This window comes from Lissotriton helveticus, chromosome 9 (genome assembly GCF_964261635.1).
Source record: "Lissotriton helveticus chromosome 9, aLisHel1.1, whole genome shotgun sequence".
Taxonomy (NCBI): domain Eukaryota; kingdom Metazoa; phylum Chordata; class Amphibia; order Caudata; family Salamandridae; genus Lissotriton; species Lissotriton helveticus.
Genome location: NC_136070.1, coordinates 374,579,348 through 374,594,365, shown reverse-complemented (window position 1 = coordinate 374,594,365; position 15,018 = coordinate 374,579,348). Strand labels below are relative to the sequence as shown.

Below are 15,018 nucleotides of genomic sequence, written 5' to 3'. Positions count from 1 at the left end.
ACACACCCTGCTGGTTGATGTAGTATATTTCAGTAGTATATTTCACCTTTCAACAGTACAGTGTTTACGCTGTTGGTCTGTTAGCCATTGGAGCAAGGTGGATATCATTTTTAAGTGTAAAGGAAGAGTTAGTCCACTTCACTCTTTGTCTACTACTATTTGTCTGTTCCGCCTGACCATACTCATTGTCATTTATCTTTGAAGAGTCAACGCATTTTTCAGCTCTTTAACAAAAACAGTAATTATGCCAAGCAGTTTGCGGTCTTAAAAGTGTCAATGCTATGTTATCAGAATTTAGCATTTGAAAACGGATTTGTTGAAGAATATTCTTTGTAGGGAAACTCCAAAACTGCACATTTATTTTAATGTGACGATATGTTTCTAAAGCTGCAGATCTCCCAATGTAATGACCTAAATAGAGAGAATTGTGGGCTACAACGACTGATTAATAAACTAGTAGAATACACAGACCTAAACCAACTACAGATAAACTTCGAAAAAACAAAGGTCATGTGTTTTTCTAGTCCACAGAAAAAAATACCAAAAATTATTTGGACGATTGACAGCAACTGTTTGGACCGTGAGGGGACATACAAGTATCTGGGATTTACTCTGGATTGTCATCTTAACTACAAACTACACCAAGAACAGCGAAAAACAAAAGCCAAACAGCTATTATTTGCATTTAAAATTTTGCAAAAGAAACTTAGTGATAGTTCTACCACTCACTTACTAAAGGTTGTGGAATCAAAATTTCTTCCTGCAATTACATATGGTTCAGAACTCTTAAACTTAAAGGATACAGCATCTCTGAATATCGCCCAAACTAGCCTCTTCAAAAAAATTGTTTAATATTCCACGCCACATCTCTCAAGATCGGATTAGACTTGAATTTGGGCTAAAAAACCAGACAAGGAGCGCTGGTAAAATACTACTGGAGAATGCGGGCAGCAAAGGACGACTCTCTGGCACATTATGGTTCAGAACTCTTAAACTTAAAGGATACAGCATCTCTGAATATCGCCCAAACTAGCCTCTTCAAAAAATTGTTTAATATTCCACGCCACATCTCTCAAGATCGGATTAGACTTGAATTTGGGCTAAAAAACCAGACCATGTCAAGACAAGGAGCGCTGGTAAAATACTACTGGAGAATGCGGGCAGCAAAGGACGACTCTCTGGCACATTACTGTTGGCTGGAGGTCGAAAAACAATCCAAATCGACTAATTCTGTTTATTCAATCCTAAAGAAGTCGATCGAGGCTTTAAAGTTAGAGGAAGCATGGCACACCATATTGGCCTATCCACAGTTTATGATCCACTAGTAGCAGTGATACCTAATTGGGTATTCCTGTCCCCCTGGGCACAGATTCGTGCTGAGTGTCCTGCTCTTGATTATTAATTCAAACTTCAAGTGCCGATGACTAAAACATAATGCTTCTTCACAATGATTCGTTATTCCATAATTTCATTTATTTCTCTTGTTTTCCAATGCATTTCGGCAGATATTACTGCCTTCGTCAGGGAAATAAATTTCTACAAAAATCAAAGAATAATAATCAACATCAGTGATTTCATAAAGTTCAATACATATGCTGTTTATACAACGACTTTACTCGTTTCTGTTAGTTTGTTTATACAATGCTAAATTGGTGCCGTGCACTTTGCGAGTTCGTGTGTCTCTATTATCCAAATCTATGTTACCGTTCAAGATTCTACCGGTAACATTCACTAACTATCTCAGGGCGTTTCCTATACTGGGATGTTTCTAAGAATGGCTATGGCGGTTGTTCGCTAGCTGTAGCCGCTATACTGGCAGTTCAACCTCGCTGCACGCGCTGGATTGTTAGTTTGTTTCTTAAACTACAAGGCTCCACGTAGTGTGGGCTTCTACTTTTAGGAAGTTCTTACACGCTTTCTGTCTGTTGGCTACAGTCTCCGTTGCTCACCTTAGCATCTATGGTGCCCTGTTCTGCGGCCCGACCCGCTGTTTCTCTTCTCTTCCGGTAATCTTACTGGGGGGTTCGCGCGTGCGCACTGATATTGCCTCCACAGCTTTTTTGCCTACAATATAACTTTATTGATTGCTGAATGCCTGGGTCGATCTCCCCTCGTGCAGGGTGAACTGCATAAGTTCTAGTATAAAGACTTGTAACAAAACGCGCTTATTAAAGCAGGAGAACTACTGGATTTATAATCTGGGTAGCCTGAAACCAGGCGGGCTTAATGAACGAACTGAATTTCTTTGTTATTTATAGGTACAAACATTCTATATTACCCTCGAATTAAGGCTTTAATAGTGAAATAATCGTGAAGGGGTACAGCTTGCAGACAGTACCGACACATAGCGGAAGCGGGCACGAGGGGAGATCGACCCAGGCATTCAGCAATCAATAAAGTTATATTGTAGGCAAAAAAGCCGTGGAGGTGTGGAAAAGTAAATTTTGCCATGTTACATGTGCCTACGTGTTCCCCATATTAAGCTATATGTGCATGATCGATATGCATGTATCCCCCTATGATCGATTAAAGACGCAATCATAGTTGTGTCCAACTCTAGTATGCCAGTTTCCAGTCCTCGTGAAAGCAACGAGTATTAGGCCTATGTTGCCACGTTTTACAGTGTGCACGTTAATTCACCGAATTGTCCCCGTTTCTAGGCCTCAAAAGGGCCCGGACACCAGATTCAAGCTCCAGTCTTCTGAACCCGCTCCGAGGAGCGATGCAGCCCCCACCTGCATCCCTGACCCTTCACTTACTTTCTGCCGCGCAGTGCCCGGCCCGGCCTGGCTCTGCCTCCCAGTCTGCCAAGAGTATGTTATGCTTCTAGTTATCAGTCCAGCCCTCCTTCTCTGCATTCCTAAGCTACTGAATCGCATCAATAGTTCCAGCTATGGTCTAGCCTTCCTGTCTCCATGTAAGAGAAATACTGTATTAATATTCATAGAATATTCCTAGCACACGCAATACATGTAGAATTATGCATGCACCAGTCTTAGTGTCAAGTAGCCTCTGCCCTGATAACTTTTGGATTCTATCAACATGTATTCCAAACACAAGATACCAGATATGATATAGGTACAAGTCGTTCTGACCCTGCAGACTTTAGTCTCCTCTTCTAGTGTAGAAGTCATAGCCCCAGTTCTTCCTGGTAACACGTCATTGCCCGTTTGCGCGCACCACTAGGTTAAAGGTCCCAGCTGCTCAGGTAGCCCCCTCCATGTTTCCGCCCCATTTATGACACTTCCATGACGTCTACATCACATGTCTATGTATACGCCCTGTACACGCCTTCTTGTTACACCCATTTTACTCTTATCTTTCGCGACTGCTACGAGTTACGCCTACTGCTACGCCTACTGTATTGAATGTAATGTAATTGTTTTAGTATATATACTGTGTACTGTTACTGAAAGTTACCCTTATCCCCTTACCCATTCTCTGGCAGCTGCCATCCTTTCTATTTCCGTGCAGGCTATCCCGTTCCTGTCCCTTCCCTTATGCCTGATTAAAGCCTGTAAGACTCAAGATACCTCGAATCCTGTCTCTTATTTATTGAGCTATCTGTTTTATTCACTGTATTCAAAAATAGTACCGGTAATTAATTATTTATTTACCACATAATGGCGCCCGAATAGGGACTTGCCCTTTCCCCACGCGCCGGCGAAGCCACGCAGGCCCCCTGATCCTCTGCAGCCGTGACGGAACCATACCGTGCACGTGCAGATATTTCTGCTTCAAGTATCCCTCAGGCCCACGGAGGAGACGGAGGTTGCGGTCCAGCATCCAGACGAGGCGGTGAGGAACGCGGCGAGTCCCGACCAGAGCCCAAGCCGAGAGTCCAAGGTCCGAGGTATCCAGAGGCCCACCTGTAACTGAAGTCCGAAGTTCGTAGTCCGACGTCGTAGCAGTCCAGTCCAGTCCGAGGCCTTCCGTTCTTGCTGCCCGGTGAGTACCGTTGCTGGGGTAGTATCTAGACAGGGTCAATTAATTTGTCTCTGGTCCAGTGGGTTTGGGTACACAGATCCAGTCCGAAGTGTCCACCTAGGTGGATGCGGGTCCTGACGTGTCTCTTTAGGGGACCGGTATGTTTCGTACTGTTTTAGCAGTGCATCTAGTAATTCTAGTAAGTTCCGTTCTCGAGAAATTCAAGTCTTTGTTTTCAGTATACCAGGTAATATTTCTGTCCGAACTGTTATTCTAAATGTTATTTAATGTGTCATGTCGTGGTATGAGTGATTTGTTTTTCTAGTCATTATTGTGTTTATCGTGTATTGTATTGTGTTCAGATTCAAGTCTAGGATGCTTCTATTTTCTAAGTTACGTCAGTTAAAAACCCGAAAAGGGTTGCTCGAGGAAGCAGTTCCTGTCCCGCCTAGGGACAGTCCAGGTCATTTTATGTATCATAAGCATGGCTTAAGTGCCATATTGTATTTAGATTTATGGGTCGACTATACCAAGGATCTAGAAGAGAAATATAGATGGCCTGTATCAGGTACATGGGATGCCGAGTGCATCATGCGAGTAGAAGAAGCATTATGGAAAAAGAAAGCCCGACAGTCCCAGAAAGATGCCATCGAGTTATGGCGTAAAGAATCTCATAAAAGAACCGAAAAAGAATTCAGAAAAACAGAATTAAGTAGGGAATCCGCAGAAAAAGCCCAAGAAAGGGAACTTCTAGAAGAAGGTGAACGAGTTAGAGCAGAACAATCAGACAGACAGAGAAATGCTCTTATAAGGGGCATGTATCCTCTTCTTGCCGAGGGCTTGCCAAAAGCAACCCCAGAAGCACCATGTAATTTCCCGCCACCATTAGTTCCGATTAAGCTACGTCACAAACCGACCGCAGCTGATATTTTTCTTTCGTCCTATTTGGACGATACAGTCCCAGAATATGCAAATCCTGTTCCGCCTGCTCCCGTAAATAATGTAATTCCTGTTCCTCCAGCCACCAGGGCCGTGGGTACAGTTCACGTTACCGCACCCGTTACAACATCTGTTACAGCACCCCCGGCCCAGCATACAGTACATGTTCCAGCTACATCAGTCACTCTACCAACACGTACAGTACCCACCGACGATTCCAGTTTAGGAGCCGCGGGGGGAAGTCCTCCTGGTACCCCGCCTCAACACAGACGTATGACGCTACATGAACTAGCGTTACAGCGTACGCCAAAAGTTCATACATTTACAGATATCAAGCGAGCACTTACCGAATGTCGTTATGATCCAGTTCCAGGCGATGGTACTATGGTCATATATTCATTACGTTTAAGACGGGTGACCGACTATTTGGACACCCTGCCCGATATGAGAGAACATCTAGACAGAATATATCGTTTTATCCGTACAGGAGTGGATCCAGAAAGTGTTCGCGACGCCATGATTCAAAGAAAAGTCGAGACCCAGCTTATGCTTTTAAAGTTTTTAATTAACTGTTTAATAAGAGAACGAGATTGTCCAGGAAAAGATCAAGAAGAAATGAAAGTCCTGACCAGGTGGAGTGACCATATAGCAGAGGGAAGACACAAGACACAGAATTGTATAGAGAGTATGTACAAGAAAATTCGTAGGGAAATAATAAAGTTACACGAGAAACGAGAAGCAGCACAAGTAACCGAGAAAGAAGACGACTCTCCTACCGAAGAGGTAGACGACGAGAATCCCTCCAGAATAGCGTATGTAGGTAGAACTAGACTTTCCGACAGACATTCACGCCTAGATCACAAGAAAGTTTTCCCTCCTCCAGCACCAGAACAAGGTTCCCTTGAACAAGTATTCCAAGCTACCGATCACATTCTGAAATCACGAATAGGCTATAGTGAGCTTAGTACAATGCATGAACAAGAACTAGCCCGATCAGCAGTCCGGTGGACTACTGATTCTACCACTTTTCCAGACGAAATAGTGGCACAAATGTTTCTGAAACTGCCCCCAGCCGAGCAGCGACTGGTAGGTATGTATATGATCCAACACCTCATTACACTATATGAGGAACAGCATTCTGATCCAGGTCCACTACATGATGTATTGAACGAGTTACTCCAGTATAGATGGAGAGGTCTAGGTACCGATTTAATTAGTATCATTCTAGAACAGCGCCACAAATATCGAACGTTTCTGAATCCACATTTTGTTCACGTCTCACCTCCAGAAAGTCAATCATTTTACATAGATAGACAGAATCCGTTACGAGAAGTACACCCAGTTAGGACAACGGGTGGTGATCTAGAACGAGTATTTGTTTACACCCCTATCACAAAAATAGAACTCTTGGAAATGAAAAAGTTAATTCCCTGTCACGACAAAGATCCAGCAGGGTTCCACCGTGAATTAAAAGACATGCTCCGTATGGGAGAATACACGTATCCTGATATCATTAAAATGTTAAAGGTCCTGTTGCCTGCGGGCATATATGAAAAACTCAAAGAAAAAGAATGGGAGGTGGGAGAGAAAAAGATAGATTGGACAGCTCTAGAAGCTGAAGATAATACACGAGTACCAGGTACCGGTCTTGGGGATAAAGCTAAAGCTTTGCCCGAACTGTTAATACAAGTCTTGCCAAGATTACTAGCCACGAAAAAGGAAGACTGGGATGCCATCTCAGCCTGTAAACAGAAACAAGACGAAGATACTAGTGATTTTTATTCTAGATTCGAGAAATGTTTTATTATTAACAGTGGTCTGAAAACAAGTAGTGAGTCATACCCTCATCTTTTTGTTACCAAACTAGTCGAGAATTCAAGTCCACAAGTTAAAAATCGAGTATTGAAAGTCGAAAGTACCTGGCAAGCTAATACTCCATCACAAATGTTACAAATGCTCCAGTATCACCAGAACAGAATCAGGGAAGAGCAGGAACACGAAAGGAGACGTATGAAAGACACGAAAATGAAAGTATTAGTTGCACAGTCTGTTCCACAAGACAGTCAGAAGAGGGGTCCGAATCAAGCCAGTCATCCTGCAGCTCCCGTTAAAGGGACATGCAATTACTGTAAACAGCCAGGTCATTTTATAAACGAATGTGCAGTTCTGAAACACAACATAGCTACTGGTAAGACTAAAGAAAGACCACGTCCGCCGAGACAAGAACAAGTTTCACAGACTTCCCAGCCACCGCAGAATGCACAACAGACAGTTACAGTACCGCAGCCTATAGCTGCAACACAGCATGTTACACAGCAGATGTACCAGTATGCACAGACAGAGTATCCAGATTATCAGCCGTATTCATGAAACAGCCTAGAGAGGGAGGTAGGCTTGCCTCTCATCGAGATACCTGTAGATCAAGAGGGTCCCTATGTACATAGTCAAGTATTAGGGAAAGACAGAAAGTTTCTGATTGATACAGGGGCAAGTAGGACTACCATCAGTCATGACGAGGTTCCAGGGGCTCCGCTCTCAGGCTCAAGAAATGTTTCCCTTGGATTTTCAGGAAAGCCCATTGTTAATGAAATATCGAAACCAGTTACTCTAGAAGTCGGTCCATTGTCCCGAACTACTGATTTGTTACTCACGAAATCTTGTCCAGAAAATTTATTAGGCATTAAGACACTGAAAGAATTAGGTGCCATAATTTGCTGCTCCCCAGAAGGGGTCCGCCTGTTTTTGAGAGACTTCAAAGGTCATTATGTATTACGTGATTTTGATCCAAGATTATTGAATGTACCACAGCATTTATGGGCGCAAGGTCCAACTGATGTAGGTTGTATGCATATCACACCCCATCGTGTGACTCTGAAGCAAGGTGTAGTATTACCACGAATCAGACAGTACAAATTGCCACCTGAGGCTGTAGCAGCCTTATCCAAAATTATTGACGAACTTATTGCTCAAGGAGTGGTTGTAGAAACTGACTCCAACGTATGTAATTCTCCTATCATTCCAGTCTTGAAACGTACTGATCCAAATGCACCCCCAGTATATCGATTAGTGATTGATCTCCGAGAACTTAATAAATGTATCATACCCCAGTACCCAGTAGTCCCAGATATTTCATCCCTATTGACAGCCATTGATTCTGAAGCTACGTTCTTCACAGTTATCGATCTCAAGAACGCATTCTTCAGTGTCCCTATTCATCCAGACAGCCAGTTCCTTTTTGGTTTTTGTTTAAATGGAAGAAGCTATAAATTCACACGAGCTCCTCAAGGCTTTACAGAAAGCCCTAGCATTTACAGTCAAGCACTTAAAACACAACTAGACAATATTCACATGCCAACTGACACTGCCCTACTCCAGTATGTCGATGATCTGTTAATTACAGCCCGTTCTGAATGTGACTGCGAGCGAGCGTCACTTACGGTTCTGTATTTTCTGGCCGAGATGGGGCACAAGGTGTCCCCTTCCAAATTACAATTCTGTGTCCAGCAAGTGGTCTACTTGGGACACTTACTGTCCAAGAGGGGTAGGCAGTTGACACCAGACCGTATCCAGTTAATAGCACATCTTCCACAGCCCAAGACACAGAAGGAGGTACGAGCTTTTATCGGCCTCACTTCTTACTGCAGACAATGGATTCCTCAGTACGCATATCTAGCCAAACCACTGATACAGTTAACGACACAGGAGGCAGCCGTATCGACTGTCCTCCCTTGGACCCAGGAACATACACTTGTTTTCAATGAATTAAAGAAAGCTTTATGCCAAGCACCTGTTCTAGCAACACCAAACTACAGTAAGCCTTTTACACTTTTTGTCACAGAACGTGATGGTACTGCATTATCTGTTCTCACACAAGATCAAGCAGGACAATACAAGCCCTGTGCTTATTTTTCTAGCACATTAGATCCAGTGGCCCAGGCTCTGCCTGCGTGCCTCAAGTCAGTTGCAGCCACAGCTCTAGCTATCAGACACAGTGATTCCATAGTGTTAGGACATTCCCTGACAGTACAAGTCCCACACTCCGTGGAAGTTCTTTTAAATCGAACACAGACTCAGCACTTGACAATTGCACGTTTAACAGGTTATGAACTGACACTGTTTCAGCCACACATAGAAATCAGACGCTGCAACGTTCTAAATCCAGCTACACTGTTACCGTCAGTTACTTCAAATACTGCCACACATGACTGTGTGGAAGTTGTTAACACCATGACAAAGCCAAGACAAGACTTGACAGATATTGCATTACCTGATCCTGACCTGACACTTTATGTGGATGGTTCATGTATGAGAACAAGTACAGGAGAACTAGTAGCCGCGTATGCAGTGACTACTGACACCGAAGTTATAGAAACACATCGTATTGATACCCTGTCTGCTCAAGCAGCAGAGCTAGTCGCTCTGACCCAAGCCTGCATACGTGCCAAGAACCTGAAAGTTAACATATATACAGATTCACGTTATGCATTCGGAGTCGTACACGACTTCGGAGTGCTCTGGCAAGAACGAGGTTTTATGACTTCTCATGGAACCAAGATCCAGCATGGTCTTCTCATTCAAGCTCTGTTAGATGCAATACATTTACCGACAGCTATCGCTATCATGAAGTGCAAGGCACATACGAAAATCACTGATATCATTTCTCAAGGTAACGATCTAGCAGATCGAACAGCCAAGCTTACAGCTCAGACTCCAGACATTCCAGTTAACACGACACAGACACTCACTCCAGATCAGACTACTTGTATGACAGTTAAGGACCCTACACAAGATGTCATAGACATACAGTTACATGCTACTCCCGAAGAAATCAAGAAATGGTCCGAACAAGGAGGGGTCCAGACAGATCAAGGATGGTTGACGAAGGGAAAAGCCACATGGTTTCTCCCCGACTCTATGGTTCAAGTCATTATTAATACCGCACATAGTCCAGCACATCTAGGAGAAAAAGCTATGTTAGACAGTATCCAGAACCTTTGGTTCAACAAGCATTTACGAGCAGCAGCCAAGCAGAAAGTACGTACCTGTATGACATGTTGTCAGTTCAATCCAGGTAAAAGTGTCCCGGTGGAACAAGGGGGATTCCAACCTCCTGACCACCCTTTTGAAGTCCTCCAAATGGATTATATTCAGATGGAGCGATGTCGAGGTTTTAAGTATGTCCTCGTAGTTGTATGCGCTTTGTCCAGGTGGACAGAAGCATATCCAGTTCCAGATTACACAGCTGCGACCACTGCCAAGCAGTTGGTTCGTGAGTATTTTCCCCGCTTTGGATTGCCTAGGGTCGTGTATTCAGATAACGGCCAGCCATTCTCATCCGAGCTCATGAAACAAGTTTCCCTTCTGTTAGGGTACCAGTGGAAGTTCCATTGTGTACGCCATCCTGAAGCAGCCGGTCTCGTAGAGAGACATAACCAGACTTTGAAAATCCGCATTGCTAAAGTATGTACAGAAAAAGGTGTAGATTGGTTAGTTGCCCTGCCAGTTGCTCTGTTCTACATGAGAATGGTTGCACATTCCAGATCAGGCCTGTCCCCGTATGAGGTCGTATTCGGCCGTCCTCCAAACATGTGGGGTACACCTAGACCCCGTAGTATTACAGATGTTTCCAGTAATATGCTGACAGATTACCTAGCTTCCTTGATGTCTGCCCTACACTCTTGTCGTTCACAGGTTGCCGCTGCATTTCCAGACAACACTGAGGTGAAACCGCATGAAGTCGTTCCGGGAGAATTCGTCCTGGTGCGCAATTTCGATCGTTCAAGTCCGCTGGAGCCCCGTTGGAAGGAGCCCCAAATGGTGTTGTTAACTACAAGGACCGCAGTCAAGCTAGAAGGACGCCGAGGATGGGTCCACATCAGTCATATCAAGAAATTCCATGGACTGCGACAAAAGACATTGATTAAAGACTGCCTTATTCCTAAGGACTGCCCAAAAACAGACTCTGTATTCAAACTTCCCCTGTTAGAGAAAACTCCGCAGCAGGAGTATAAAGATAAACTCCGGTCTAGTAAAATAAGTCAGCCAGTTTAATTGTCTAAGTCCCTCGCGGGTGAAACGGTTAGACAGGTTCCTGACATGTATGAGATAGACCCACACAGTGAGAGAGTTAGTCAAAACTCTAAAAGATGTATTATCGTTCTATTCTTTTTGTTATTTTTGAGTCTTATGGTTACATGCATAAGTTATGCTTTACATTTATGTTTTCCAATTTCACATGTACATATGCTTTCTAATGTTACAGTAGAGCACACATTTAGTGATCTGCCTCCTCACGAGCTATCCTATCGTCTTGCTATGCGTAACAATACATTCATTCGAATGTTGCACTATTCACACCAGACCAGCAATGCCACTAATTGTTGGGTGTGTGGTCGACTCCCCCCTTTCCAGACACCGAAGGGAGTTCTGCCACTTTTTCCTTATCCGTTTTCACATAATGGTTCGTGTGGAGCATGGTCCACGTTAACGTCATCCTCAACTGATATGTCCCTTCTGAATAGAACATGTTTCCCAGACAAGGAAGGTCTTTCCCATAGAACAGGGTTAGATCTAGAAAACGAAGTATATGATTTAGGTAATTATTCCTCGAATTTCATGGTTCTGAATGTTCAGTCCGATACTACCCCAGAATTGCCTGCTATTTCAGTACTACCAGTCAAAGGCGAATTATGTGTCAGAAAGAATGGTTCCGCACATGTAGGACGTAGTGATTGTACTACTACTGTCGAGTATAGTGACAGTGGGAAATCTATTCTCAAAGCCTCACGTCATTCTTATTTTGTTTGTGGTCAGACCGCATATGTTCGTCTGCCCCTTGATTGGGATGGAACATGTTATATTGCCTTCCTACTGCCACCAGTTTTTCTAGCCCCATCTGATTATCACAGAAACACACATCTAGTACACGTTAGACATAGAAGGGAGACTGAGTCCCCAATTGTCGATCAAACTGAAACTGCTCTAGAACAATATCAAGACTTCAATAAAGGTTTCTTCTTCTTTATCGGCCCTGTCCAGAATAGTAAGTTAATACGTAGGTTAACCAGAACCCTTGAAGCAGTAGTGAATGAGACTACTTCCGCTCTAGGTAACTTAACCGAAGAACAATCTGCTATGCGTTTTGTCGTGCTCCAAAATCGTCTCGTTCTTGACGTCATATTGGCCGATAGAGGAGGAGCTTGTAGAGTCATCGGATCTAGTTGCTGCATTTTCATTCCTAATAACGCGCCGTCTGTTTATTCAGCTATAACCAGACTTCATAAAATTGCCCATCAGTTACACCAAGATCCAGGCACCTGGACATGGTCCGGTTGGCTCTGGAGTATCATATCTGCCTGGGGATGGAAAGTATTGTCATTCCTAGGTATAGCAGTAATGATCATATTCAGTTGCTGCCTCTGTTTACAATGTGGCCCTGCGATTTGCGGCTTGTGTGCTACATCCTGTATTCCTAGTCCTAAGTCCCGTTCCAAGACAATTCGAGACGAGCAAATGATGCTATATGAACAGATAGATGGTATTATGAATATTGATGTTTCCTGATGGAAACGTAGGGCACAAGGAGGGAATGTGGAAAAGTAAATTTTGCCATGTTACATGTGCCTACGTGTTCCCCATATTAAGCTATATGTGCATGATCGATATGCATGTATCCCCCTATGATCGATTAAAGACGCAATCATAGTTGTGTCCAACTCTAGTATGCCAGTTTCCAGTCCTCGTGAAAGCAACGAGTATTAGGCCTATGTTGCCACGTTTTACAGTGTGCACGTTAATTCACCGAATTGTCCCCGTTTCTAGGCCTCAAAAGGGCCCGGACACCAGATTCAAGCTCCAGTCTTCTGAACCCGCTCCGAGGAGCGATGCAGCCCCCACCTGCATCCCTGACCCTTCACTTACTTTCTGCCGCGCAGTGCCCGGCCCGGCCTGGCTCTGCCTCCCAGTCTGCCAAGAGTATGTTATGCTTCTAGTTATCAGTCCAGCCCTCCTTCTCTGCATTCCTAAGCTACTGAATCGCATCAATAGTTCCAGCTATGGTCTAGCCTTCCTGTCTCCATGTAAGAGAAATACTGTATTAATATTCATAGAATATTCCTAGCACACGCAATACATGTAGAATTATGCATGCACCAGTCTTAGTGTCAAGTAGCCTCTGCCCTGATAACTTTTGGATTCTATCAACATGTATTCCAAACACAAGATACCAGATATGATATAGGTACAAGTCGTTCTGACCCTGCAGACTTTAGTCTCCTCTTCTAGTGTAGAAGTCATAGCCCCAGTTCTTCCTGGTAACACGTCATTGCCCGTTTGCGCGCACCACTAGGTTAAAGGTCCCAGCTGCTCAGGTAGCCCCCTCCATGTTTCCGCCCCATTTATGACACTTCCATGACGTCTACATCACATGTCTATGTATACGCCCTGTACACGCCTTCTTGTTACACCCATTTTACTCTTATCTTTCGCGACTGCTACGAGTTACGCCTACTGCTACGCCTACTGTATTGAATGTAATGTAATTGTTTTAGTATATATACTGTGTACTGTTACTGAAAGTTACCCTTATCCCCTTACCCATTCTCTGGCAGCTGCCATCCTTTCTATTTCCGTGCAGGCTATCCCGTTCCTGTCCCTTCCCTTATGCCTGATTAAAGCCTGTAAGACTCAAGATACCTCGAATCCTGTCTCTTATTTATTGAGCTATCTGTTTTATTCACTGTATTCAAAAATAGTACTGGTAATTAATTATTTATTTACCACATAGGCAATATCAGTGCGCACGCGCGAACCCCCCAGTAAGATTACCGGAAGAGAAGAGAAACAGCGGGTCGGGCCGCAGAACAGGGCACCATAGATGCTAAGGTGAGCAACGGAGACTGTAGCCAACAGACAGAAAGCGCGTAAGAACTTCCTAAAAGTAGAAGCCCACACTACGTGGAGCCTTGTAGTTTAAGAAACAAACTAACAATCCAGCGCGTGCAGCGAGGTTGAACTGCCAGTATAGCGGCTACAGCTAGCGAACAACCGCCATAGCCATTCTTAGAAACATCCCAGTATAGGAAACGCCCAGAGATAGTTAGTGAATGTTACCGGTAGAATCTTGAACGGTAACATAGATTTGGATAATAGAGACACACGAACTCGCAAAGTGCACGGCACCAATTTAGCATTGTATAAACAAACTAACAGAAACGAGTAAAGTCGTTGTATAAACAGCATATGTATTGAACTTTATGAAATCACTGATGTTGATTATTATTCTTTGATTTTTGAAGAAATTTATTTCCCTGATGAAGGCAGTAATATCTGCCGAAATGCATTGGAAAACAAGAGAAATAAATGAAATTATGGAATAACGAATCATTGTGAAGAAGCATTATGTTTTAGTCATCGGCACTTGAAGTTTGAATTAATAATCAAGAGCAGGACACTCAGCACGAATCTGTGCCCAGAGGGACAGGAATACCCAATTAGGTATCACTGCTACTAGTGGATCATAGACTCATCGCCCCAGACGGGGGGCGAACCCTGGAGGCACGAAAGAAGCATTAAAACACAAGATTATCCGCGGTGCACGATCCTATACCCAGAGCCTATCCACAGTTTAAACAATTGGTTAACAAAATAATTAATCAAAGGTCCCAAGAACAGGATAAAGCCACGTTGTCCAAGAAAACACATGCATGGATGGTGCTGCCAACATATAAAAAGCTAAAGCCCCAATCATATCTTTTGGAACACTTTGCAAACCGAATGAAACAGCAACTAATCTTAATGAGACAGGGAGTGTATCCGACTAAAGATCTAACGCCAATATGGAAACGCACCTGGCCTTCAATGGACTGCCGCCTCTGTGGACAAGGAAATGAATCAGTGCTCCACTTACTTTGTATTATCCTCCAAATGGAAAGAACTTCTGCGGCCGTCAATGAAAAAAGAGCAGATAAGGACCTGCAGATCCGCAGTAATAAAATGTTTAGGAGGATCAACAGTGCAATTGGCATGCAAATCATTAAAGTTCCTAAGCCTGGCGGCAAAAGCACTAGAAAAGAAAGACATGGAACTTGACTCTGAAAAACGCTTAGATAATCAGCTCGAGCCAATTTAAGGATAAGAAACAGTCACCCCAAA

The 15,018-nt window shown here is 43.6% G+C and overlaps 1 protein-coding gene across 1 annotated transcript in view; it reads left to right on the top strand.

Annotated features, from left to right (window-relative positions):
* The window catches only part of ATG2B (autophagy related 2B), a 1,105,913-nt gene that overhangs the window by 733,218 nt on the left and 357,677 nt on the right, over nucleotides 1-15,018 (top strand). The gene's annotated exons all lie outside the window — the stretch shown is intronic.